Here is a 27,510-nt window from a genome sequence, read left to right on the forward strand (position 1 = left end):
GAGCTGTAAAACAGAATAAAGTTATGAAGTATGTAACACATGGATGGACCTTAAGGGCATTATGCTGAGTGAGATTAAACAGAAACAAAAGGACAAATACTGTATGGTCTCACTGATAAGAACTAACATTAATGAATGAACTTGGATCATTTCAGTTAAGAACAAGAGGTCATCAGGAGATAGAAACAGAGTAGATATTGGGTAACTGGAACCGAAGAGATACAGATTGTGCAACGGGACTGATTGTAAAGACTCAGAAAAGGATAGCACAATACTACCTTACTGTAATACAATAATGTTGGAATACTGAATGAAGCTGAATGAGAACGACAGAAGGAGGAGGCCTGGGGGCACAAATGAAATCAGAAGGAAAGATATACAATAAAGACTGAGATGGTATAATCTAGGAATGCCTTGAGTATATAATGATAGTGACTAAATGTACAAATTTAAAAATGTTTTGCATGAGGAAGAACAAAGGAATGTCAATAATGCAGGGTGCTGAAAATAGTTGGTAATTAATATTTTAAAACTTAAACTTATGTGTGAGACTAAAGAAAAAATATTCATTAGGTACAAAATATTTATATTTTGACTAGTGCATTTCCTTATATAACTTATGGACAGCTTAAGTGAATACCATAAGTACCTGGAACCTTGAGTAGGGCATAAGATTTTGTGGATTTGTCCAGAGTAATGCCTTGATAAATCTCAGAAGGATTTGAACAGTGAATAAAAAAGGTATATGCAAAGTACCCTTGGGGGAATGGCGAGAAAGGGGGAAAATTCAACTTCCCCAAGTGGAGAATTCATGATATTCTCACAAGCAGTGGGGACAACCAAAGCAATAGGCTGAGCCTCCAATCTTGGGGTTTGTTCATATGAAACTTAACCCTGCAAAGGATAGGCTAAGCCTACTTAAAATTAGGCCTAATAGTCACCCTCAAGAGAACCTCTTTTGTTGCTCAGATGTGGCCTCTCTCTCGGCCAACACAACAAGCAAACTCATTGCCCTCCCCCTCTCTATGCAGGACATGACTCCCAGGGGTGTGGACCTTCCTGGCAACGTGGGACAGAAATCCTAGAATGAGCTGGGACTCAGCACCAAGGAATTGAGAAAACCTTCTCGACCAAAAGAGGGAAGAGAGACAAAATAAAGTGTCAATGGCTGAGAGATTCCAAACAGAGTCAGGAGGTTATCCTGGAGGTTATTCTTAGACATTAAATAGATATCACCTTTTTAGTTAAGGTGCAACAGAGAGGCTGGAGGGAACTGCCTGAAAATGTAGAGCTGTGTTCCAATAGCCATGTTTCTTGAAGATGATTGTATAATGATATAGCTTTCACAATGTGACTGTGTGATTGTGAAAACCTTGTGTCTGATGCTTCTTTTATCTACCTTATGGACAGACGAGTAAAACATATGGATAAAAATAAACAAATAATAGGAGGAACAAATGTTAAAATAAATTTAGTAGATTGAAATGCCAGTGATCAATGAAAGAGAGGGGTAAGGGTATGGTATGCATGAATTTTTTTTGTTGTTTTCTTTTTATTTCTTTTTCTGAATTAACACAAATGTTCTAAGAAATGATCATGATGATGAACATTCAACTATGTGATGAAAAAAGAATGTTAATATTGTATGTTGATTGGTTTTATTAATAAAAATTTTTTAAAAAGATAAATAAATACAACTATATTCTTTGTTTTCACTACTCTAAATAAGTTAAAGCTGCAGTTTTTCACCCAATGAGGTGGGTAAGGTTTGCTGTCTATATTTTTTCTCCTTTTAAGAGTAGTTTCCTATAACATGTTTCTCTACAGCAATCTAGTACTTCTTGCCATGCTTTCATCTTATAAAACCTGAATTTCATTGAGTACTCCCAACTTGTGCCTAAATGTGCTGTATCATACCTCTTCCTTTGAAAACATAATGAATGTACACATGTTAATATTTTTACAAATATCCAAGTCATGCATAATAGATAGAATTTGTTCAATGTGAGTGAGGGCGCTTTGCATCGAGACTAAGGTTGCTGGTTGCTCAAACTGTTGAGCTCATTAAATGAACTGTTTTTCCTTTTGATTTTCTTTGGATGTCTTGGCTCTTGAAACACAACCTTAATGTAAGAATTTTGCCACTTGGCTAACTAAAACTGGCATGCATTTATTCTATTCATTTTTTTAAAAAATCCAATGCTGGAGAAGTTTCTGGATATATGGAGGACTACACTTTATCTTTGCTCTATCCTGTTTTCATAATTTGTCCATGGAGAACATCATCTTCTCACTATATGCAGATTTTTTATTTTTTTTATTTTTTATTTTTTTGCATGGGCAGGCACCAGGAATTAAACCCAGGTCTCTGGCATGGCAGGTGAAAACTCTGCCACTGAGCCACTGTGGCCTGCCCTATATGTAGATTTTAAAGAGCCATCCTCACTGAAACAGTCTTCCACCCTCCTAAAGAGCCACCCAAGGAAAATCATTCTGCGGCCTGTCACGGAATTTAATTCCCTCTTCCCTGTCATAATTCTAGTAAGCCACAGGTCAGAGTATACCTAAAAAGAATACTCAGTGCAGCACAGGAGTCGCTCAGTGGTAGAATTCTCACCTATCATGCGGGAGACCTGGGTCTGATTCCCAGAGCCTGCACAAGCCAAAAATAGAAAAAAAAAAAAGAACACTCATTATGTGCAGGTAACAAACATGACCCTCACCTCCTACCACAAAGACATTTTTTGTTACTTAAACTCGGGTACCGCATATTGGAGAAAGCAGATCACAAAAAGGAAATCAGACTCTGGTGATGGAATTTTGGGTTTAATTCTAACTCTACCACTTTCTAGCTGTGGGACCTGAGGCAAATTATTTAATCTAACTTTCAGCATCCTCATCTGTAAAATAGAGGTCATAAAACTGTGTGGAGGAGATTAAACAAAGTAATTAATATAAAGTGCCAAAACATGCTGACGATTAATAAAAGTTACCTATAATAACTGTAACAGCTTTTGTCATGTATTTATTAGATCGTCTGAACTAGTATTTTTGTTCTGTTATTATTCAGATTTGCTGTTCCTGGGAAGAGCTGTAAAAATAATTCCAGTCCTAGTTACAAACCACAGACCAACCATGAGACCTTAGGTCAATTTATCTACCTCTATGGGAATTGGTATCTAAATCGTGAATTGAGTTAATTAAACAGCTCCCCATCTGGAGTTCTAGAAGTCATTTTTGGATCTGGGTCATAACTGCATGGATATACCCATATGTAAAAATTCATCAAGCTATATAAACTTGTGCGCTTGTATATAAGTATGTGCATTATACCTCTTAAAATACATTAAGTAAAATAAAATACAATGGCTCCCTGTTGCTTTTAAGATTCAGTAGTCTTTAACCCAGTATTCCAAGTCCTCCGGTTTGAGCTGTGCCATTCAAAGCCTTACTTTTCCACTACTTGAAAACCTCCTGTCAACTGCTGTTCTTGCTTTTAATTTCGTTTATGTGTTCCGCAATTACGCAGCACCTACTATGTGTTCCATAGGGACAAGAACTCTACCCTCATACAGCCTTCTGCACTACATTCAGTAACTGTGCTATGACTGGATGGTAGCAGTGTATTAAATATATGGGTGAAAGAACAGAAACAGCATGAAATACCAACAGATTATTCAGAAGACAATGAAATTTAAAGTGTTAATACTGCAGTCAAGCATAGCAACTATTTATGCATTCACTTATAAATATAGAGCCCCAGCAATTTATCAGAAAAAAGTCTTTATCCTGAATTTGAAAAAAAGTTTCCAACCATAGCCCAGAAAGGATATTCTGTATCAGAAAACAAGAATGACCCCTTTCAGAGGACAAGGTCTTCCAGGAAGTAAGACGGGCATATGGGCTTCAGTCTATTTAAGGTTGTCAAGAGTTGTGGAGAAAGTTTAGGATTAGGGAAGCTATTCAGACAGGGAGATAAACCTAATCTGGGTAAGGTTGTCGGAAGCCCCTACTAATTCAAGATTACTAGGCTGTAACAGCAGGAATGGTGTTGATTATATGCCGTTAGATTGCACAACAAGAGTTCTGCTTGGCCTCCTAAGAGTTCTGCTTGGCCAACTCAGTATCTGCCCAAAGAAGAAAGAGAAAAGAAGGGGGAGAAGGAGGAAAGAGAGAGCCGGCATTCAGAGGGCAGGAGTGACAACCTTCCTTCTCTCAAAACCGAGATGCAGGTGAAAGTGGAGCTCCCAGTCACTGCCACAGAGTGGCACCTCTTCTACACACCCAGGCTGGTGATTTACTGCAGTCTGGGAAACAATCCTGCACCCTGGCTAACTCTACTCCCCTTACGCATAGAAAGGGCAGGCAGCTAAATCTAAGGCACCACTGCGGAGTAGTAAACAAATGTCAGGGCATTTCTGAGCACAGCACCGTTCTCAGAAGAGAGTCTCAGGAGTCCTCTGAAAACATAAGTGTGGGATGGGGAAGAACGTGAAAGGGATTAGGGTGGGCCACGGTGGCTCAGCAGGCAAGAATGCTTGCCTCCCAGGCCCGAGGACCCAGGTTCGATTCCCGGTGCCTGCCCATGTTTAAAAAAAAAAAAAAGTGAAGGGGATTAGATTAAATAAGTGTGGGAAAATCTTGATAACTATAGAATCTCAGTAACTTGTATATAGATGTATATTATGCAGTTCTTTCTACTTTTGCATGTATTTGACAATTTTTATATGAAGACTATTTTTAAAAAACTGATGATAGCACATAAGGACTACAAAGAGTAAAGAGAAGAGGATAAGAGTTCTTTGGTAACTCTGAGATTCATTTCACTCTACCAAATCCAACTAATCTGGAAGCCTGAACTTTTTCCTTAGCAAATATTCCAGAAAATACATACATACATACATATAAATACCTAGAAATAACATGTATTTCATAATATATTTCATTTTTTTAATTTTATTGTCCACTTTGCCCCACCCAACCTAACTAGAATATAAGCTCCATGAGGGCAGGGATTTTGTCAGAGAAGTAAAATCATTTGACTAATGTTTAATCAACAAGTCACTGGCAGGTCCAATACTAAAATCGCAGGTTCCCAGCTCCTTCTCAAGATTCTCTCTGCTTTGCTATCCTGCCTCTCTGGAGTTAAGGCACACTAATACCCATCCTCCACGCCTGCTTCCATTGCTCCCTTGCAAAAAAATGAAATGTTCTCAAGAATAACAGCAGTCACCACTTACTGAGCATTTACCATGTGACAGGAAATTTATACTTGCTATTTTATATAATCTTTTATCTTCCTTTTCTTTTAAAGTGAGAAACAGAAGAATTGTGTTATGTCTTCAAAGCGACCCCACCAATAAGTAGAACTACACTCTAAATCCAGATCTGATCCCAAGCTTATGCTCAAAAATCTTGGTAATTTAATAAAACTAGTAAAATTTCAATTTTTTCATAAAGAATAAAAGTGCCAAAAGAAATAAGATTTGGATTTGACTTCATGAAACAAGTAAAAACCAAAATTAACTGAAATTCACATTTCTTTTTTTCCCTCCTCAACCCTTTCCCCCCACACTACCCACACAGAAATCAACTCACGAAACATTCTAGATCTAAAATTCTGAGACTCTCTGCTCTTATTCATTCCAAGCAGGCAGGAGAAACATTTCTCTATTTGGCGTCTATCCATAGATATATATATGACAATTATAAATTATGATAAATCAAAATGTGAGACTTGATAAGGACTTGCTTTCTATTATTGGATTCACTTATAAAATCTTTACTGGAGGCAGCACAATGAGAAGAAAATGCATGCATGGGTTCACGTGAAATTCAAATCCAGAATCCATCCTACTTCCTAGCTATTTCAGTCCTTGGGTAAATTCTACAATATCATTAACCCCCAATTCCTCAAAAAAGGGTGTGAGCATATGATGATACTGTGAACCACTGATTGCATACTTTGGATGATTGCATTGTATGTAAACATATAATATATGTCAATAAAAAATTAAAATTAATATTAATATTTTTTAAAAAGGGTCAAGCAGGGATAGCTTAAGGAGGGCCTATTCCAATGCCGACTTTGGATGTGGTGGAGGGTAATAGAAAAGGGAAAGTCTCCCAGAGATGCAAAAAGACCCCCATGCCCCAGGGGAGGCCCTGACGAAGCTGCCCAGCAGGAGTTAAGAGCTGCGACCAGCAGGGACTACTGCATCTCTCTCCCTTCTTCCTTTTTCTGACCAGGAGTGTGTGCTGGGGTTATCGGTCCCTGCTCCACCACTGTGCACTGGGTGCTCTGGGAGGCAGAAGAGCAGAGTGAAAAGAACATGTGCTCTAAGTCAGACAGACCTGGATAGGTTCCACCACTTTCACTAGCTGTGGGAAATTAAGGCGCATCATTTAACCTGTCTGAATCTCATTTTCTTTCTCCCTAAAAGGGGAATAATATTAGCTTTGTAGGATTGTTGTAAAAAGTTAAGAAGATGGTATGTGGAGTACAAGGCATAATATGTGACTCAGTAAGCCCATAATAGATTATTGCTAAGATAATAAAGACCTAATCACCTTTTAGTTTCTTTGTAATGTCTTCAACAATCCAACCAGAGAACAATCTCAATATGCTCTGAATTCCTTTAATCCTTAGTGACTAGAGTCTCAGTTTTTCCAATGTCAAATATTATTTCTTATTGTAAGATGTAAGTTGGACAGTTTATATTCCAAGTAACTAATACTTACAGTTTCCTTTTACAGTTGTTTACCTCCTCACATATGTGTACCTGAATGTATAGTCGCTACCGTGAATGAGTTACACTCAGTAGGGCGTATGCATAAAATTTTCCTTCAAAACCACTCTGTGGGCAAGATTTTCCTTGCTCCTGAATGAAATCTAAGGCAAGTAAGTAGTCCTTTGGTCATTTTCAGCCCCAAGAACATTTTAATAATTAAATATATAACAATAATTAAAATGTGTAACACAGGGTCTTAACGCATTAGTCAATGCCCATACAAATTAAAGCTCCTTTCCTTCCTAGACTGAACTGGGAAGCCTGAGATTGGAGTGCAGTCAGGTTCTCTTTTCCCGTCTTATTCATCATCTCTTCTGTCTCCAAGAAAGCTGTCTCTGGCTCCTTCAGGGCGGAAGCTGAAGGACTAAGCAGAACTATGAAGACTGACAAGGCTACACCACTGAAATCTGATATCCATGCTGACTCTCATTAAGAGCATGGGGATTTCTTGGGAAAGTCCCCAAGATGGGACCCTTTTAGTGAATTCCCAGGACTTGAATAAGACTTGGCCATTTATGCCTCCACCCTCAATCCCCAGGGTTTCTGTAGGCATCCCCTGCTGGTTCATATCACCTTCTAGGAGGTCATGAACAGTATCCCTTTCTATGTGGCTTCTAGCTGGTTCTATCCAGAAACTTCAGCAAACACTCACACTTTTTCTTTTTTTTTAATCAGCATGGGCAAGTACTGGGAATTGAATTCAACATTCACACTTTTTAACCCACTGACTTTGGAAGTGTGGCTTGCTATCAGAGCCCTCTTTTTCATATAAATCCTTATGTTCCCCAAGCTACAGGAGATACATGTCAAGCTCTCAGTTATTCTATTAAAACTTCCCCCGTCATTTGACTTAGATGAAGAGACCTTAAGAAATGCATAGCCTTGTGATAGGAGGTGGTTTCCTAGACCTTACACCCAAAGCACAAGCAATGAAAAAAGAAATAGATAAATGGGATCTCACAAAAATTTTTTTGCATCAAAGAACTCTGTCAAGAAAGTAAAAAGGAAGCCTATGGAACGGGAGACAATATTTGGAAACCACATATTAGGTAAGGTTTTAATATCTAGAATATATAAAGAGATTCTACAACTCAACAACAAAAAGACAAAACAACCCAATTAAAAAATGGGCAAAAGACATGAACAGACACTTTTCAGAAGACGAAATACAATCGGCTAAATGGCACATGAAAAGATGCTCAACTTTGTTGGCTATTAGAGAAGTGCAAATCAAAACCACAATAAGATATCATCTCATACCCATTAGAATTACCATTATAAAAAAAAAAAAAACAGAAAACAAGCGTTGGAAAGGATATGGAGAAAGAGGTAAATTTTGGTGGGAATGCAAAATGGTGCAATCGCTCTGGGAGGCAGTTTAGAGGTTCCTCAGGAAGGTAAGTATAGAATTGCCATATGATCCAGCAATCCCATTACTATGTATATATTCAGAGGAAGAGAATGAAGGACACAAATGGACATTTGCACATCCATGTTTATAGCAGCATTATTTTTGACTGCTAAGAGATATACATAGCCCAAATGTCCATCAACAGGCAAGAGACTAAATAAGCTGTGGTATATACATGTGATGGAATAATATGCAGCTGTAAGAGAAAATGAAGTCATGACGCATGTAACGACATGAATGAACCCTGAGGACATTATGCTGAGTAAAATTTGCCAGAAACAAATGGATAAATACTATATGGTCTCACTAATATGAACTAACATTAATGAATGAGTTTTCGAGAGTTAAACTTAAGAACACAAGTTATTAGGAGATAGAAAGAGAGTAGAGATTGGGCATTTGGTCCTGAAGAAATACAGACTGTGCAACAGGACTGACTGTAAAAATTCAGAAACAGATAGCACAATATTATCTGATAGTAGTACATATAAGTACACTGAATGAAGCTGAATGTCAGTATGCTGAGGGAGAAGGGGTGGGAGCACATATGACACCAGAAAGGAAGACAGAGTATAAAGACCAGATGGTATAACTTAGGGTCCTAGGTTGTAAGCTCTTACAGCAGTCACATCTGTTCTGGAGTTGTAACTGTTATTTCTAAATTCTGAGACACTGAGCTATAACCTGGTCATTCTCAGAAACTTTGGGTATTTATGCAACACCTGAGACTCAGAGTTAGAGCTAAGAAAGTCAGCAGTACCCCATACAGCAACTGTTTAAAAAGCTGAAAAAGTAATAAGACTTCGACTAGAGATATGAATGAAGCTGATCTGGATAGGACTAAGGTAAGTCAGAATACATGGTAAAGGAAGATATGGTCCATATTTTAAAAGTTCAACTTCTGTGTGAGACCAGAGGGAAAGATATTTGGTGAAAAATTCATATTTTGGGTCCTATATTATCCAATTTAACTTGTATGGTCAGTTTATTTGAACACCCTTAAGGATATGGAATCTTCAATAGGGCATGAGATCTTGTTGGTTTGTACGGGTTAGTGTGATGCCCTGATATATTCCAGAGTAATGTAGGCAGAGAATAAAATAGTATCTGCAAAATCCCCTTGGGGGACTGGGGAGAAAGGAGGAAATATTCAGCTTCCCCATCTGGGGAATTCCTGATATTCTCAAAAGGAGTGAAGACAAGCAATTCAGTAGGCTAAGCCCTCACTCTTGGGGTTCAACCCTATGAAACTTAATCCTGCAAAGGAGAAGCTAAGCCTACTTATAATTATGCCTAAGAGTCACCCCCAGAGAACTTCTTTTGTTGCTCAGATGTAGCCTCTCTCTCTAAGCCAACCCTGGCAGGTGAACTGCCCTTCCCCTTTGTGGGACATGACTCTCAAGGGTGTAAATCTCCCGGCAATGTGGGACAGGAGTCCCAGAATGAGCCAGGACCTGGCATCATGGGATTGAGAAAAACTTTTTGACCAAAAAGGGAAAGAGAGAAATGAGACAAAATAAAGTTTCAGTGGTTGAGAGATTTCAAACAGAGTTAAGAGGTTATACTGGAGGTTATTCTTATGCATTATATAAATATCCCTTGTCAAATTTATGGTGCATTGGACTAGCTACAGGGAAGTACCTAAAACTGTTGAACTGTGTTCCAGTAGCCTTGATTCTTGAAGACTGTATAACTATATACTTTTATAATGTGACTGTGCGATTGTGAAAGTCTTGTGTCTGACACTCTTTTTATCCAGGGTATAGGCAATGAGTAAATAAATAAATAAATAAGTGATAGGAGGAGCTAAGGAGTAAAAAAAAAGTAGATTGAAATACTAGTGGTAAAATCAGAAGGAGGAGAAAGGGGCATAGGATTTTAGTTTTTTTCTTTCTATTCCTTTTTTTGGAGTAATGCAAATGTTCTAAAAATGATCGTGGTGATGAATACACGACTATGGAATGATATTGTGAGCCACTGATTGTATTACATGGTTGGACTATATATGTGTGGTGTGGGCACAAAACACGTCATAATAATAGTTCACTCTCAAAAAACAATCCTTGTCCCAGAACCTTTAACTCTCAACACTTTTATTCCCTGGAGTTACACATGAGCTAGGGGTGGCATATCAGTTTAAGACCACCCTTTAGCGGGTCCTCAGAACATGAGGGTAACTTGGCACCACAACATTTATTTTCAGCCTTTGGAGGTTCAATAGAAACTAAAATGGATTAGAGTTCCAGTTAAAATCCTATTATTCAGAGTTGTATAGATTCATGTGTTTCACCACCTAACACTACAAATCAAAAATGAGTGCTTTCATGAACTACTGCAAAGGCTAAATCTTGTGCAAAGAGTGTATAATTTCAGGTTGTGGGGGGGCGGAAATGATATTGTATGCTCTGGGCTATGTTTAACAGGAAAATATCAATAACGGCATCAATCCCAGGGTGCATAATGGTGGAAGATACAAGAGTTAGAGAGAGGTTTGGATTTTCTATTTGGTGAAAGTGTGTTTATTGGCTATCTTTCTCATGTAAACAGTGAAATATCTAAAATTGGGAGTGTTGATGGACCGTTTTGACTTTGGACATCATGTATGAGGCCCAGTAGAGAGAGGTGGTTGAAAGATGCACTGACTGAGACGTCAATTGGCAAACGATGGTGTATCCATAGGATTGAACATGGTGCTGCTACAAGAAGGAATGAAGTCACGAGGCATGCAATGATGTGAATGAACCTGTGAGACATTTGGTGAGGCAAAATAAGCCAGAAACAAGAGCAAATATTGTATGATCTCATTTAGAAAATACTTATAAGAAAACTAGAGCCTAGATTGTAAGCTCTTACAGCAATCACATTTAGTCCAGAGTGATAAATGTTATTTTTGGACTTTGAGGGGCTGTTTTATATATGTATAACCTGGTATTTAGAGACAGGAATGAAACCAATCAGGTCAGGATTAAAGTAATTCAGAATACAAAGGTAAGGAAGACATTGCCTGCATCTTAAAACTTCACCTACTCTTTGAGCCCAAAGGAAGAAAGTTTTATTATGTCCAGAACCTAGGTTTCCTGCAGCACAGAATCTAACTCAACCTGTCTGGACAGATCATTTAAACAATACAAACACAGAGAACCCAGAATAAGAATGAGGGCCTATAATCCTGTGTAGCTTGGTATAATGCCTAGATACATCCCAGAGTATATTAAGCAGATAATCAAAAAGTCTTGGTAAAATCCCTTGAGGGATAGAAACAAATTTATGGAACTCTGCCACCAGGGAAGCATTGGATACTGTGCCAAACATTAGGGACACCCAAATCAATGGGCTGGGCCTTGACTTTGAGGCTTGCTCTTGTAAAGCTTATGTATGTAGCAGAGAGGGTTGGCCTCCTTAGGTATGCTTAAGGATCACCTCTAGAGGACCTCTTTTGTGGCTCAGATGTGGTCTTTCTGTAAGCCCAACTTTGCAAGTGAAACCGTTGCCCTCCCCACTATGTGGGACATAACATCCAGGGATGAGAGTCTCCATGGTAGCATGGGAGATGATCCCCAGGATGAGCCTGGCCCTGGCACTGTGGGATCAACAGTGTCATCCTGACCAAAAAGGGGGAAAGAAGTGTAACAAATAAGGTATCAGTGGCTGAGAGAGTTCAAATAGAGTCGAGAGGCTACATTGGAGGTCACTCTTACGCAGGCTTCAGCTAGACATCACTACCTATCATAACTTGCCAAACCCCAAAACCACTCCTGCCAATCCTAAAGAATACCTGGGGGCATTATGTAAGATTCTACAAAGGTTCTATACATTAGTGTACTCTCCAAAACCTACAACTCTAGATGGGTCCCTGGACCAGATAAGTTTTAAAATGCAGAGGGGCCAGCCCACCCAGAACATCAACTAGTTTCATCCCCCATCCCTTATTATCAATAGCCCCTTCCAACATGAAAAAGTTAGAATGGGCATAGTCCAAATACCCCTAAAGAATGGGAGAAAGATCAAAGGTGATGGTGGAGTTACACAAAGAAGGTAGAGTTTAACAAATGAGTATGTGTGCACTGAATCATTATATTGATATTTCTTTTAGCCTCCAGTACCTTAGAGCAGCTAGAAATAAAAACCTAAAATTGTGGAATTGTCATCCATACCAAAATCTGAAATCTGTTCTACATCTAAATTGTTGTAATGCACTTTGAAATTTATTGCTCTTATGTATATATGTTATTTTAAAAGGAGCAGTATAACAGAAAAGATAGCATTTAACAAATGAGTATGACTGCTGAATCATTATATTGATATTTCTGTTGGTCTCCAGCATCTTGGAGCAGCTAGAAGAAAAAACAAAAAATCGTAGAACTGTAACCCATACCAAGCTTTAAAATCTGCTCTGTAATTTCTGGTTATAATGTACTTGGAAATTTGGTGTCATCACAAGAATCAGGACAGCCTATGTTCATGGAGCTCTTATATTTCACAATAAAAAAAATTTTTTTTTTAATTCTATTAAATACGTCCAAGTAGATTTGATGTATCCAAGGTCCATCTCAGCTTTTTAGAACTTCCTTGGAGTCAAACATTGTATCTTGCATACAATTGGGTCTTCAAAAAGACTGGCTATTGCAAACCTCAGTAATTATTAAGATGGTTACTGGGAGCTAGGGATTAATTTTCCAGAGCACATATAAGGGTCTGGTTAGCTGTGAGTAGCCTCTCTTTTCTAAAACAAGAGCAGTGGCAAATTCTTTTGGTAACACTAGAGAAGACTGCAGCAACCTCAGGCAGCTGTGAGCCAGAGCTGGGCTCTTCCTTGTGTCACTTTTTAACAGCAGCTGTCAGGTCACAGAAAACCTTTCTTCCCCGCAACATACTCTCTTATCTTTATGTCAAATATTTCCAATATGCTTGATATACCTCCTCTCAAGTACGTATTTTTGTTTTTACTGAAACTAGAATTTCCCTGAATCCAATATGTATAATTGTAGGTATCTAAATAATTTATCCGCCAGTACTCTAAGACAGAATAAAAAAGCTACAGTAAGTCTAGCAAACTTCTTAGTTTCTTTTTAACAAAACTTAGTTAGGCCTTCAATGTTGCTGTCTCAGACTGTCTAAAGCTATCATATGCTTTTCACGTGACTTTCTGTGAAATTTCAGCTCTGATATGTACCCCTTTGGTATAGTATTTGGTAGCAAAAGAATGGGCCTGGTAGGCAGCCAGCAAAGGTATAGCACAAAGTCAACTTAAAAACTAGTTCTGTTGTAAAAGTTTGTTTTTAAGTCAATTATTTGGAACTCATTTTCCCACAGAAACACTGTTCTAAATTGCAGTTACATCCATACAGACCCACAAAAGTTACCAATGAAACACTGTTCTGGTATTAGCCATTAGTTCTAACCTCTGAAGCAGAGTCACTTTGCCCAAGAATGAAAAGGGAGAGAATTTCTTTTCCTCTTCCAGAGTACATTGCTAGCCCTAGACAACACTTAAAAATCTCTGGGGCACCCCTAGAACATGTACCTCCACTTCACCTAGCCCTAAACCCCACTGCCACACTCTTCTCCAGCCTTTATTTAGCCTCCTTCTGAAAACATTATATATAAACTTACTTCTCTCCCAACTGTTCCCTCTACTCCCAAATAAAAACTAATGGCTCCCTCAAGAAACCCAACTTGGTACTTAGATACTACATAGAAAACTGTCAGTCCCAACCATTCAACAGATGCTTGCTCTTTTAATAAGCAAACCCCTAAACCAAAAATGAATCTTCAGTGAAATTTAAGGCAAAGGACAAAAAGGGGGGGGGGGGGGGGGGGAAGCTTCCAACCCTGTGGAATGAACATTATTCAGGGAAGGGGAAGAACTACCATGTCATGGTGCCAGCTTCCCTTTTAGGGGAGCTTTAGTTTATTCTTTGTTAGTTTTTATCTTTCCAAACCCACAGGTTTTAAAGGGGGGAAGGAAAAAACAAAAAGCAGTTTTCCTCTTTCTTCCTTTCCCTTCCTCTGCAAACCTATTTTAAGTTAGAAAACAAACCCATGGGTGGACAAGACAACAAAAAAATTTTTAGTTCTTAATACCCATGGAGTTTGCAAAATGCCAACAAGAGGGTAGGAGGGTGCTGCCATAACTACAAATACTTTTCGTGTATGCAAACTATTTCAAGGTAAGACACGCTTTATCAGTTATTGCCTATATAACAACATATTTATCCTTTAGCATTAGTATAATCTGCTAAGTAGTCCTAGAACAAGGAAGGACTAAGAGCATTACTGAGATATAAGTCATATATCATACAGTCCACCCATTTTTTTAAATATATTCACAAGTATGTGCAACTACCACCACTATCCAGTTCCAGAACATTTTCATCATCCCCAAAGAAACCCTATACCCAGTAGCATCACACCGCATGTGCCCACAAACTCCCCAACTCTCAGCAAACATTAATCCACTTGAGGCAAATCTATATTTGCTTCATCTCATATAAATGGAATCATACAATATGGAGTCTTTTGTGACTGTCTTCTTTCACTCAGCATAATATTTTTAAGGTTCTTCCATGATGTAATTGTATTCTGGTAGCTATCAAACTAAAATACCCACCAAGATGGCTATAATCAAAAAGATACCTTGAAACACTTATCAGTCCCTCATTCCTTTTTCTGGTTTTCCATTGCATGGTTAAACCACATTGTATCTATCCATTCATCAACTGATGGGCATTTGGGTTGTTTCCTGTTTGGGGCTATTATGAATGATGTTGCTAAGAAATTCACATACAGAATACATATCCATGAGTGGAATCGCTGAGTTAAGTGGTAACTCTATGTTTAACCTTTTAAGGAACTGACAGACTCTTTTCCAAAACGACTACATTATGCTATCTACCCACCAGCAGTGTTTGAGGGTTCCGATGTCTCAATATCCTTAACTAACACTTATCGTCTTTTTTATTACAGCCATCTTGGTGGTTATTTTAGTTTGAAAGCTGCTGGAATGCAGTATTCCAGAAATGGAAAGGCTTTCAAAAAGGGGGATTTACTAAATTACAAGTTTACAGTTCTAAGGTTTTGAAAAATGTTCAAACTAAGGCATCTAGAAAAAGATACCTTGATTCAAGAAAAGCTGATGTGTCCAGATTCAGCTGGAAAAGCAACACGGCAATGTCTGCTAGCTTTCCCTTCTCAATTCATAAAGCTTTTTCCTCATGCATCTCCAAAGATCTCTGGCTGTGTAGGCTCTGCCAGTTCTTTCCAAAATGGTTCCCTCTTAAAGGACTCTAGTAAGCAACCCCACTTTGAATGGAAGGAAATGCATCTCAATGGAAACCATCTAATCAAAAGTTACCACCCACAATTGGGTAGGTCATATCTCCACGGAAACAATCAAAAAGATCTCGCCCAGCAATACTGAATGACGATTAAAGGACATGGCATTTCTGGGGCACACAACAGATTCAAACGGGCACAGTGGGTGTGAAGTGGTTATGTCATTGATTGCTATTTGAATTTCCCTAAGGGATAATGATGTTAAACATCTTTTCATGTGCTTATTATCGGCCATTTGTCTGTCTTCTTTGAGAAATGTCTATTCCTTTTTTTTAGTTGGGTTGTTGTCTTTTTGTTTCTGAGTTATAGGAATTCTTTATATATCCTGGATATTAAAGCCTTATCAGATATGTGGTTTCCAAAAACTTTCTCTCATTCTGTAAGTTGTCTTTTAACTTCCTTGGTAACGTCCTTCAATGCATAGAAAATTTGAATTTTTATGAAATCCAATTTATCTATTTTTTTTTTTTAGTTGCTCATGCTACTGGTTCAAAGTCTAAGAGTCGACTGCCTAATATAAGGTCCTGAAGATACGTTCTCTTCTAAAAGTTGTATAGTTTTATTTCTTATATTTAAGTCATCGATCCATTTTGATTTAACTTTTTATGTGGTGTGAGATGAGGGCTCATTTTCATTCTTTGGTATGTGGGTATCAAGTTTTCCCAGTACCATTTGTTGAATTATAAACTCTTCAGTAATAAAAACTGAGCACTGGAGTGTAAGGAAACCTAGACTCTAGTCCCAGCTCTACCAGCAATTAGCTGCATTTTTCTAGATGAGTCAGTCTCTTGGCTTTTAGCTGGAAGTTAGGGATTTGTTCTTTATGATCACTTAAAATTCTTTCCAGCCCTATAATTTTATTACAATATCTTTAGCACTACCATGTGCCAAGCATAATTTGTAGGAGCTATGGAGAATTTTTTTTTTTTAATTTTGGTACAGTTGCAAGAACAGGAAATTTTAAATCAGAAAGGTTTGCTTAAAGCACTAGCTCTGCTTATCACTGACACCAAGTTTTATTACCCTTATAGATGAGGTGATATCTAATTTTACAAGTTTGTTATAAGAATTCAAATAGTATGTGAAAACGTTCTGCAAACTTTACAGCACTATATAAAACACAAAATATTTTTACACATATACTCCCCCTTTAGATAGCATTAAATAAAGGAAAGAGCATGCATTTTGAGAGGATATTCCACTTTGTGACCTTGAGAGGATTATTTAGTCATTCAAGTCTCAATTTACCGACCTATAAAATGGGCATAATAAATCTTATTTGAAAGAGTGACAGCTCAGAATGAGCACTGAAAAATTGGTTCTCTTTCCTACTCAAACTTAGAAACAAAAGGCTGCTTGCAAGCAGATAGCTAACCAACTTACTTCTAGCTGTACTTTTGCTCCCTAGAGCTTGAGGTGTTACTTCCCTTTTCATTTCCTTCCCCCTCTATCCACTGCTGCCTACCAATATCCTAAACCCCTTTTTCATTTCTCATCTCTTCTAGATCAGAGAACGGTCTACAGAAACAAAACTAGAAGAGAGTAGTAATTTTTACAACCCACATTCTCCTACTGCTAAAACTTCTACATGAATCTTCCTTGGGTTCTTTCAACAACCCACTAGATCCACAAACACTGAGTGCCTATAATGTGCCAGGCACTGTATCAGGAACTGAGAATAGAATCCCAGCTCTCAAGGAACTTGCAGTTTCCTGGATGATTGAGCATCAAAAAACAAACACACCAAATGAGAGATGGTGTGTGTGCTAAAAAAAAAAAATAGGAGAGTAAGAGAATAGACAGCAGAAGTGAGGCAGAGGGTGGGCTAGGATATTGCATAAAATGGCCAGAGAAGGTTTCACTGACAATTTGACATTTGAGAAGCGAGTCCTACATCAATTATGGAAGTAAGCCATCCCGCCATCTAAGGGAAGATGATCATTCCAGGCAAAGGGAACACTAAGTTCAAGGTACTGGGGTGAGAGCATGCCTAACACATTCGAGAAAAAGCAAGGAGGTCAGTGTGGCTATAAGAGAACAAACCATAAAGAGGACAGTAAAAGAATTCAGAAAGTCAGCAGGGAGGCAGAACCTTGTAGGACATGGTAAGGACTTGGATTTTATTTTCAGCAAAATAAAAACCTAACTGGGAGGTTTGATTGGGACAGAGAAGTAAAATGTTTTGACTTACATATTAAAAGAAACATTGGCTGTGGGGAGAATGTATTATTGAGAATCAAGGACGAAAACAAAAAGACCACTAAAGAAACAATTACAATAAATCCTGGAGAGAAAATGGGAGCCTCAACTATTGGCTGGGATAGAGGTGAAAAGTAGTCAGACCTGCATGTATTTCCAAAGTAGAGTCAACAGGATTTGCTGATGGAATGGATGTGGATATAAGGCCTGTCAGAAAAGAGTCAAGGACAGTACCAAGGTTTTTTTCCCCTAATTAACTGAAAAAAATGGTGGTACCATTTATTTGGATGAAGACGTAGGGATAGAGTATCAAGACAGAAATTAAGAGTGGTTTTGTATGTGTTCCCTTATGAGGCTTACTAGACATGTAGTAGAGAAATGAGCTTTAGAAGGTAGGGTTGAAGACATAAATATGGGGGTCAGCACCAGATAGATGGTGTTAACTCATAAAATCAGACCAGACAGAAAAAGAGCAGGGCTAAGGACTGGGACCCAGGGCACTCCAGTGTTGAGAGGTCAGAAGATGAGAGGGAGCCAGGCAAAGAAACTGAGATGAAGCAGCCAAAAGAGCAGCAAAAGAACAAGTAAATGGTAATGAACAGCCAAGCGAAGGAAGTATTTCAAGGCAGAGGGAATGATAAATGGTTGACAAATGTTGCTGATCGATCAAAAATAATCATAATAACAACCTCAAACACCTGTAAGTTACTTGATCCCTAACAGACACTGTTCTATCTCCATTTCACAGACAAGAAAACGAGGGGACACTGAATTTTAGTAGGGTGACCAAATAATTTATTAACAAACTGGGACTGAAAGGGAATGCATATAACTATCTTAGGCAAATTGAGATAATATTGTCACCCTAAGGTTAAGTGTCTGTTAGCCATGGAAGGAGTTCTCATTCAGCATAGAGCAATCGTACTCTATGTTGGCTGCTGCTTTCATTCTCAACCTGACTATGCTATGGATAGAATGATTCTGTCCCTTTCAGAATCTCCTTTTCAAAAGAATTAGCCAAGAACTATCTCACAGAGGCAATCAAAGCAGTGTATATACACTTTGCATTTTACATTCTTTCTTTGATTTTATGGCAAAAGATTTTCACTTTTTCAAGGAGGAAACTTCGTTCAATAATATACTCTTAATGTGTTTATTTTACAGGAACACAGCCATAAATGAAGGAAACTGACATTATAAACTAGTAAGTATATATATATACAGATACACACACACACACACACAGGATGTTCTCTGGAGCTTTGTTTGATATTGTGAAAAAATAACCGAAATTTCCATAACAGAGAACTGGTTAAATGAATTATGGTGTATCCATTATAGAATAGTAAACAGTCATTAAAAGGAGTGAGATAAATCTCTATGTACTGATTTCAAGAGTGTCCACGATATGATATTCAGGTCACTCATTTAATAAATATTTGCTGAGTACTTGTTACCTCGGAGCTGGAATACAGTCCTGAATAAGAATAAAACTGACACGGTTCCGGCACTTGGAGAGCCTTCATTTTAGTGGGGTAGACAATATATAAGCAAACAAAATAAAGATGACAATGTCCAAAATACGTGTTACCAAAAATTATATGAAACTGGCTAACGTAGATAGAGGGCGGGTCGGGGAAGGGGACTTGTTGCATTTAAATATTATACTGTCAAATACTTTACCTCTGTTAAAGCACAGCCAAACTTGAAAACAACTTTATGGAGCCTTATTCACTATTGTTTTATTTTCCTAAGAATAACAATAATAATAATAATAACTAATCCCTCATGGCCTTCATCTCAAAAGGGAGAGATGCTCTTATCAGTATTTCTCTCCGAACCGCAAGCTGGGAGAGTGGGCCAGCACTTTGCAGAAAGTGGTCTGTGTATTCACACAAAGGACCACCCTTTCTACTTAATTATATACCCTCAACCATCCACCCAGCAATTCACAGTAGTTCCTATAAAATCCCTTCCATATTAGTACACAAATTTAATTTGTATAAAATCACTGGATAAATTTAAACTCTTTCAAGTGCGGACAAACATGGTTTATATCAAAGGGAACCACATAAACATTCATCTTGCAAATATACCCTAGTATGTGGGTTAAAGAAGTCAAGCACTAGGGTGCACGGGTGGTTCAGCGGTAGAATGATCGCCTTTCATGCGGGAGACCAGGTTCAATTCCCGGACCATGCACCTGCCTCCCCCAAAAGTCAAGCACTAAATAGCATGTGTTCATAAGTTCTTGCTCACACCATTTAAAGTCACAAATTATAGCTCATCTGTGTTCAGCTTAATTTCATAGTAAAAGAATGCCACATCAGTTATAAACCACATAAAGAGAAAGTAAACATGCAACTAAATTCTGAATCACATTATTATATGCATATTAGGTCAGATTCTATAACTATTATTCCATTTAGTAAAAGTACTTTCACAGGTGCTTAGTAAATTCAGAAGTGAGTTTATTCACCTATAAAGTTCATTCTTTCTATTTTATATGTGCAGTTTGTAAAATCCAAAGAGTGCATGGTAAAATATTTTTTCCTACAAACCTACTGGAACGCAAATATAAAGCTGTCTTCACAGTACCAGCACTATAAGCAATTACACAGATATATGTATATACACAGACGAGTGAAATAACTGTTTCTATTTTCTGAACTATAGAGATTCAGTTACTTAACAAAAACACAAAAGACAGAAGAGGGCAAACAGAATTAAATAGCTCTAAGGTTCTAGTAGTTTTGGGAAAGTGGTCAAAATAATCATCTGTTCTACAATGTAATAACTATCAAGAGTAATCACTACAGAATAAGAGACTTTAACAAGTTATTTTATTATTTTTTACCTAGTCTTTATTGATTATAAAATGATACATGTTCATTTTAAAAATTTTGGAAAACCACAAAAGAAAAAAGTATAAAACTCACCTTTAGAGCCAGACTGTCTTCTTAATTTCTCAGCTTAACATGTGAAACTAAACATATATTTTATACCCTTGTGCTGAATAACCTTTTCTTAAACTGTCCAAATAAGGCCCATCATTAAAGAGCTTTTTTTACAATCACGTTTATGTGACAGTTACACAACTATGGTATTGAGAGTGTACAATGGAAATTCTCATCTAATTTTAACATAAGCCATATAATTGAAATACACAAATAGGAACTACAAGGAGAGGTTTATTGTCATGGGGGTTTCCAACAGGTACTTTCCCTTGATCATTTTGGGTCCTTAACTGTTCTGGTCTCTAGTCATAATTTACATAGCAACTAGGTCCTCAATTTTAGAAATAATATTTTTAAATGCAAAAAAGCAATAGAAGAAAGTCAAAATATTAATAAATTTTATGCAAGTTTTTAAAATGCAATTCTATTAAGTTATATTCACATACCATATAATCATCCAAAGTATAGAATCATCATATAGTTGTGAATTTATCATCACAATTGTTTTTTGAACATTTTCATTACTCCAAAAACAATAAAAATTTAAATTAAAAAAGAATACCCAAAAATTCTCATATCCTATTATCTATTTATCCCCCTTATTATTTATTTATTTGGTCCTTATTTTCTTACTCATCTGTCCATACACTGGATAAAGGGAGAGTCAGCTACAAAGGTTTTCACAATCACAGTTTCACCATAGACACTTTATCGTTATACAATCATCTTTAAGAATCAAGGCTAATGGATTTCAGTTCGAGAGTTTCAGGCATTTTCCTCTATATGCAAGAATTTTTTATTAACATTTTTCTATATTTTCTTTTCATTATATATTATATAATTACATATATTATATATAACATAGGAACTAATTACAGGGCTAACAGGTAAATAAAGAGGAACAGCTGCCATGTGACAGCAAAGGCAGAAGAACTTACAATGAGAAAAAAGCTTGAAAGTTTTTGCCAAACTAGATCTCTAAATGCAGGCACACTTTCAGGGTTTAATTTACACAGCCACAACTTGTTAAAAACAGAAACCTCACTGACTACATATAAATTTTCAAACTTAAGTTCTACCATTTAAATATGCTTACTCAAAATTACAGGGCACCTCCACTCCTTGAATCCCTTCCAAAGAGGTGAGGGGTGGGGAGGGAGAAGGGCGGGGAGCAGTAACTTGACAGTGGAGAGACAAGACAAACACCACCTTGGCCAGGTGATCAAAGTCAGCTATCAACAGTCAGAAATCATGTTGACAGATGGGCACTTTACCTCTGAGGTCTTCCCCTAAAACCCCCCATGCCAGTCTAATCATGAGGAAAAAAAGCAGACAAATGCCAATAAAGGGGTCACCTACTAAACACCTGACCAATAATGCTCAAAACAATCAAGTCCATCAAAAACAAGGAACATCTGAGAAGCTATCACAGCCAAGAGGCTTGAGCCTAAGGAGGCATGACAGCTAAATGCAACGTGGCATCCAGGAACAGAAAAAGGACTTGAGGTAAAAACTAAGGAAAAATGGGAAAATTTGAGGTATATACACATATATGTATATATATGTATTGCTACAATAAAAAGTTTAGAAAAAAAGTAAGGAAGTCTGAATATCAGTTAACAATTATAATTAGTTAATTATGCATCAATATCAGTTCATTAATTATAACAAATGTACCATACTAATGTAAGCTGTTAAATAATAGGGAAACTGGGTACACAGTATATAGGAACTCTGTACTAACTTCTCAATGTTTCTGTAAATCTATTACTGTTCTAAAAAATAAAGTCTATTTTTTAAAATTACATGGCAGTCATTCCAGAAAAATACTAATATAAATCCTATAGTAGACTTTTCTAATCACTCACATGTAAAAGCTGACTTAAATGAAAACTACTAGATCCACTAATCAGTTTCTTCTAGCACTGTTACATCTAAGTGTGCTAGACTAATAAAGATGCTCAATGGCAAGATAAAGGGAAACTAAACTCTACCTTTTTAATCAAACATTTGATTTACTGCAATGAGTGTCAAAACTCAAAGCCTCATCATCAGAGTTACTGATAAGTAATTTTAAACTAATAAAAAAATAACACCAAAGCAGGCCATAGCGGCTCAGCAGGCAGAGTTCTTGCCTGCCATGCCGGAGACCCATGTTTGATTCCCAGTGCTTGCCTATGCAAAAAACAAACAAACAAAAAAATAACAACAAAAGAAGTTCAGAAGAGAATTTTTTAAAAGCAGAAAGTGTGTTATCACGTATAGATCAGAAGTTCTCAATAGACTGGTTGGCCTTTTTCCCACCACCACAGACTAAACATTTTTTCTGTAAATGCTCTTCCTCCATTTCATTTACAAATGGAAAATGACTATGGCACAGCATAATAACCAAAGAATGGTTAAAATATGATAGCACATCATAAATGAGAATATAAAATTTTTTACTCCCGTCATTTCACTGGCATCTGCTAAAATCAACTAATTCACATAATTAATTAAACTTACTATGTTGGTAATTTATATAGCAGTACAAAGCAAGAGAATCAAACAAAGAGAAAAAGGATGCAAAGGAGTATAAATAGCATTTAACTACTATCAGCATGCATCAGACCTCCTTCTATATGCTTTCCCCTGGCAAAAGTGTCCTGATTGGAAACACTCATTTCAAATAACTTATTGAGATCGTCCTAAAACTTGCCATACTGTAATTCCACAAAAGCACGGTTCTAATAGCAAATCAAGTACTGGAGATACAACAAATAAATATATTTGACCTCCTCAAGGAGTTCACTCATAATCAACTGTAGGAGGCAAGACAAGAAAATAAATTCCTTATTTTGTTGACTCTAGGATATTATCCATTAGAAGACGTTAACAAAAATCTTAAAATGAGAAATATTTTTAAATGTGTGCCTTAGAATAATGGATGAGTACTATAGCTTCCATATGATAACTGCCAGAGAAAGTTTGGAACAAGGTACTATGGGAACAGAGATTAAGTCTGCTGTACCATTTGACATCACTACTTTTATAGTTGTCTGGGGGTGGTGGTAGTCACAGACTCTTCATCTTCTAAGGCAATGAAAAAAACAGAATTCAAGATATATACATCTTGCCGAGAACATATTTATTTGCAAAATACAAGACAAACCATCTTTACAGATAAAAATTTAAAAGCCAACATGAAAACTTCAGACAATTCACTACATTATTTGGTAAACAAAATTCATAGGTAATTCCTTCATATTTTTGTTTTAGCTTTCGTTTTTTTAACTGTAATGAAAATTTCAATAAAATTGATTATTAAGCACAAAGTCAAAGAAAAATAAAAAAGAAAATTTTTGGCAAAATTAATCATAAGGATAGAGACAGAAAACAGTTACTAAAAGAATGACAAATAAATAAATAATGTTATGTTGGAAAAGGGCTATGTATAATCAGCTACCAAAAGTCAAATTAGTATACTATGTATAAACCTATAATTTGAAAATTGTGATTGCACCGACTGTTTATACAAAAATGTAAATTAACAAAATTCCAGAAGATACAGAAAATGTAAACTAAAATAATAATTAAAAGAAACTAAATCTATGACCTAAGACCTACCCTCCACACATGTTGACATTATAACTATCAGGCCCACATTGATTTAAGTTTATTAAACCTTAAAGGAATTCCTTTCTTATTTAAACTGGAAAAAAAGAATAGAAAAAAAGGAGACACTCCCTAACTCATTTTTATGAGACCAGTATAACTATAATATCAAAACCAGATAGGAACAGTGTCATAAAGGAAAATTACAGATCTATATTACTGAAGATCACAGATGCAAAAAAAATTAGTAAATGAAATTCATCAATATGTAAAAGAAATAATATTTATCATCAGCAAGTAGATTTTGTCCAAAAATATCAGGAATGCTTCAAAATAGAAAATATTTAAATAAATTTTATGACACTAGTACATTAAATGAGACAATTATGTGATCATATCAATAGCTTCAAAAAATAATTCAATAATACATAATAATCATTCACTATTTTTTAAAACTTTTAGCAAACTACAAAAAGTAAACCTCTTTACACTGACTTATCAAACGAGATATATCAAACCCGCAAAGCAAACATAATACCTAACAAACTTTTGACGTTTTCCCGGTAAAGTGAGAAATAAGACAAAGATGACTGATATTACTCCTATCTTGCAGTGTTGTATTTGTGGCCCTGGCTAATGCAATAAGACAAGAAAAAAAAAGTTACAGATACAGCAGAGGAAAAAAAAACTAAAATTGCTGGTATTTGTAAGACAACACTTTTGTCAAAATAGGAAATCTACAGACAAGCTTTTACTAAAAAGAAAACTTGGAGAAATCCTTGGATAGAATTGTTTAATGCAATTTATTAAGACATTCACATACCATATAATCCATCCAAAGTTTGCAATCAATGGCTCACAATATTATCATATAGCTTTGCATTCATTCCCACAATGAATTTCAGAACACTTTTAATCCCTTATCCCCCTATTATTTTTTGTCTTTATTTTTTTACTCATCTAGCCATACACTGGATAAAGGGAGCATCAGTCACAAGATTTTTACAATCACATAGTTGTACTATAAAAGCTATACAGTTATACAATCATTATCAAAGATCAAGGCTACTGGATTACAGTTCAACAATTTCAGGTATTTCCTTCTAGCTATTCTAATACACTAGAAACTAAAAAGAAATATATTTATGTATATATATAATGAATCAGCAGTCATAATTATTTGTTAAATACTAATTTCTCAGTTACCTCCTCTCCCTCTCATTTGATCATTCTCAATCATCAGGGACATTTGGGCAATGACCATTCTTCATGCTGGAAAGGGGTGTTGATGTTACTGTGTAGAGGAATGAAACTGGTTGATGTTCTTGGAGAGACTGGTACTTCTGGGTTTCAGGGCAATTCCTCTAAGAAAATGTAGCCTTCCATCAACAATGAACAAATGAGAAAGCTTATCAATTTTTCCTTCTGACCCTCCTCTATAAAACAAATCATAGTACAGCTCTTAAATAAATGAACGGGACAATGATTTGAGTAATTTTCCGAGGAAACAGAAAGAACAAAGCAATCATTTTCATTATCTTTTTCACTCCAATGAGAAAAAGCTCTACAGAAGGAAAACACTGCCTTTACAAACTCCTTAAGAAGAGCCTTGAACATAAACCCTAGTGAGGTATTTGTTGAATGAAGGAATCACTATCCTAATAAATTCTATCTAAACATTTAATATGAGATGATTCCTGGTCAGTTGGGTGTTCTTGTAAGAGAAATAAAACCCTTCTCTCACAGCAGAGCTCCTGAATCAAGCTAGATGGGGCTCTGACACAGACTTTCAGTGCAATCTTCCCTGTTATGATCATTCCTTCCTTAGAGTTTACCATTTGCTAGGTACTTAGCACTTTACATATATTCATGGTAACTTCACAAGTCTATGAAGTAGTTACCCTTGTTCTGGTTTCCATTTTACAGATAAGGATAAGGAGAAATAAGAGATTAAGTAGTTCACTCAAAGTAAAGTCACACAGCTACTAAATGGTCGAGCAGACATTATTTCAAGCAGTCTGGCCCCAGACTGTACCCCATACGAATAATCACTTTGAGAGATACCTTCAGAAATCAAAATGGGACTGCCTCTGTTTTCTCTATTTACTCCTATATTTGTGGAGTAAAATATCTAGAGTCTCTCTAATTGTTCTCCCCATGTACCTCAAGTCAATCTCCTCTTCTGGTAATAAAGTCAAGCTGGCAAGGAAGAAAAGAAGTTTTTCCTGAATATGGTACATTGTGATAATTTATATAAACTATCTAGGCCCCCTTCTGCTTTCTATCGACGCAGATAACTGCAAGCTTACCATACATCATTGAAGATCTCCCCTCCTTCCTCCTCAAAATATTTTCAAAATATCTCACACTCAACACACAACCAATGAAAGACCATTAATCTACCCAAACGACTAGGGGTGGAGAGATACAAATACCAGATCCACTTTTCAGAGTAAAAAATAATTGTATGATCAAGACAACAGAAACTTATAGGGTAAATCAGCAAAAACAGATGCAGAAGAATCTAACATGACAAGATAAAGGACAAAGGCGGTTCAGTTCCATTCACCCAACACTGTGGGGCTAAAACTTCTGACTTTAAGGTGCTCACGTTAATCAAGCTTGCACCTCAAAAGAGGAAAGAGAAATAGCTTGATAATGAAAAGATTATTAAAGAAGATATAAAACTACTAAATAACTCAATTGTACTTATATTACATGTTTATACTGAACTAATCATTATAAGAATGTTTAAAGAACAAGGAATGATACCAGAGCAAATCAGTGTGAGAAGAGTACAAAGATGAGTTAAATAAAGGTTGTCTTCTTGCATAATCCCATTTCTTTATTTAGTTGTAAGCATTGCCCCCATCCACCCCCACAAAAAAAAAAAAGCTGCCTTAATTTGAGGTCAATTTACCTCCTGCAATTTCCTTTGCAATGAGTCTGCAAAGTTGTGATGCATGGTAGTGAACCTATTCATTGAACAGAAAGCAACTGAGTGAAACATAAGCAGCCGAGCCTCTGGTACCGTATATAAAACCACAAAAGAGCAAGATCTCTTTTGATCTTTTTTTCCCATGTTCTAACAGATCTTTTTTTTTAAAGCTGTTTTCTTAAATGGCAATACCTAGAATGACTACATGCTTGTCTAGAGTCGCATGCTCTGTACCAAAAAACTCAGAGGTCAAGTGACACTAAGACTAGAAACTAATCAAGTCAA

At 36.6% G+C, this 27,510-nt stretch overlaps 1 protein-coding gene across 3 annotated transcripts in view; it reads right to left on the bottom strand.

Moving 5' to 3' along the window:
* Positions 1-27,510, bottom strand: part of RRAS2 (RAS related 2) — a 137,171-nt gene that overhangs the window by 26,424 nt on the left and 83,237 nt on the right. Inside the window, exon 1 of one of the 3 annotated variants that reach the window (XM_077114066.1) lies at positions 20,676-21,115. The exons of the other annotated variants lie outside the window; for them this stretch is intronic. The gene's annotated coding sequence lies outside the window, so the exon portion shown is untranslated. Of the gene's footprint in view, positions 1-20,675; positions 21,116-27,510 lie in introns of those variants that run through there. 3 annotated transcript variants of the gene reach the window in all.

Source organism: Tamandua tetradactyla, chromosome 8 (genome assembly GCF_023851605.1).
Source record: "Tamandua tetradactyla isolate mTamTet1 chromosome 8, mTamTet1.pri, whole genome shotgun sequence".
Classification (NCBI taxonomy): Eukaryota; Metazoa; Chordata; class Mammalia; order Pilosa; family Myrmecophagidae; genus Tamandua; species Tamandua tetradactyla.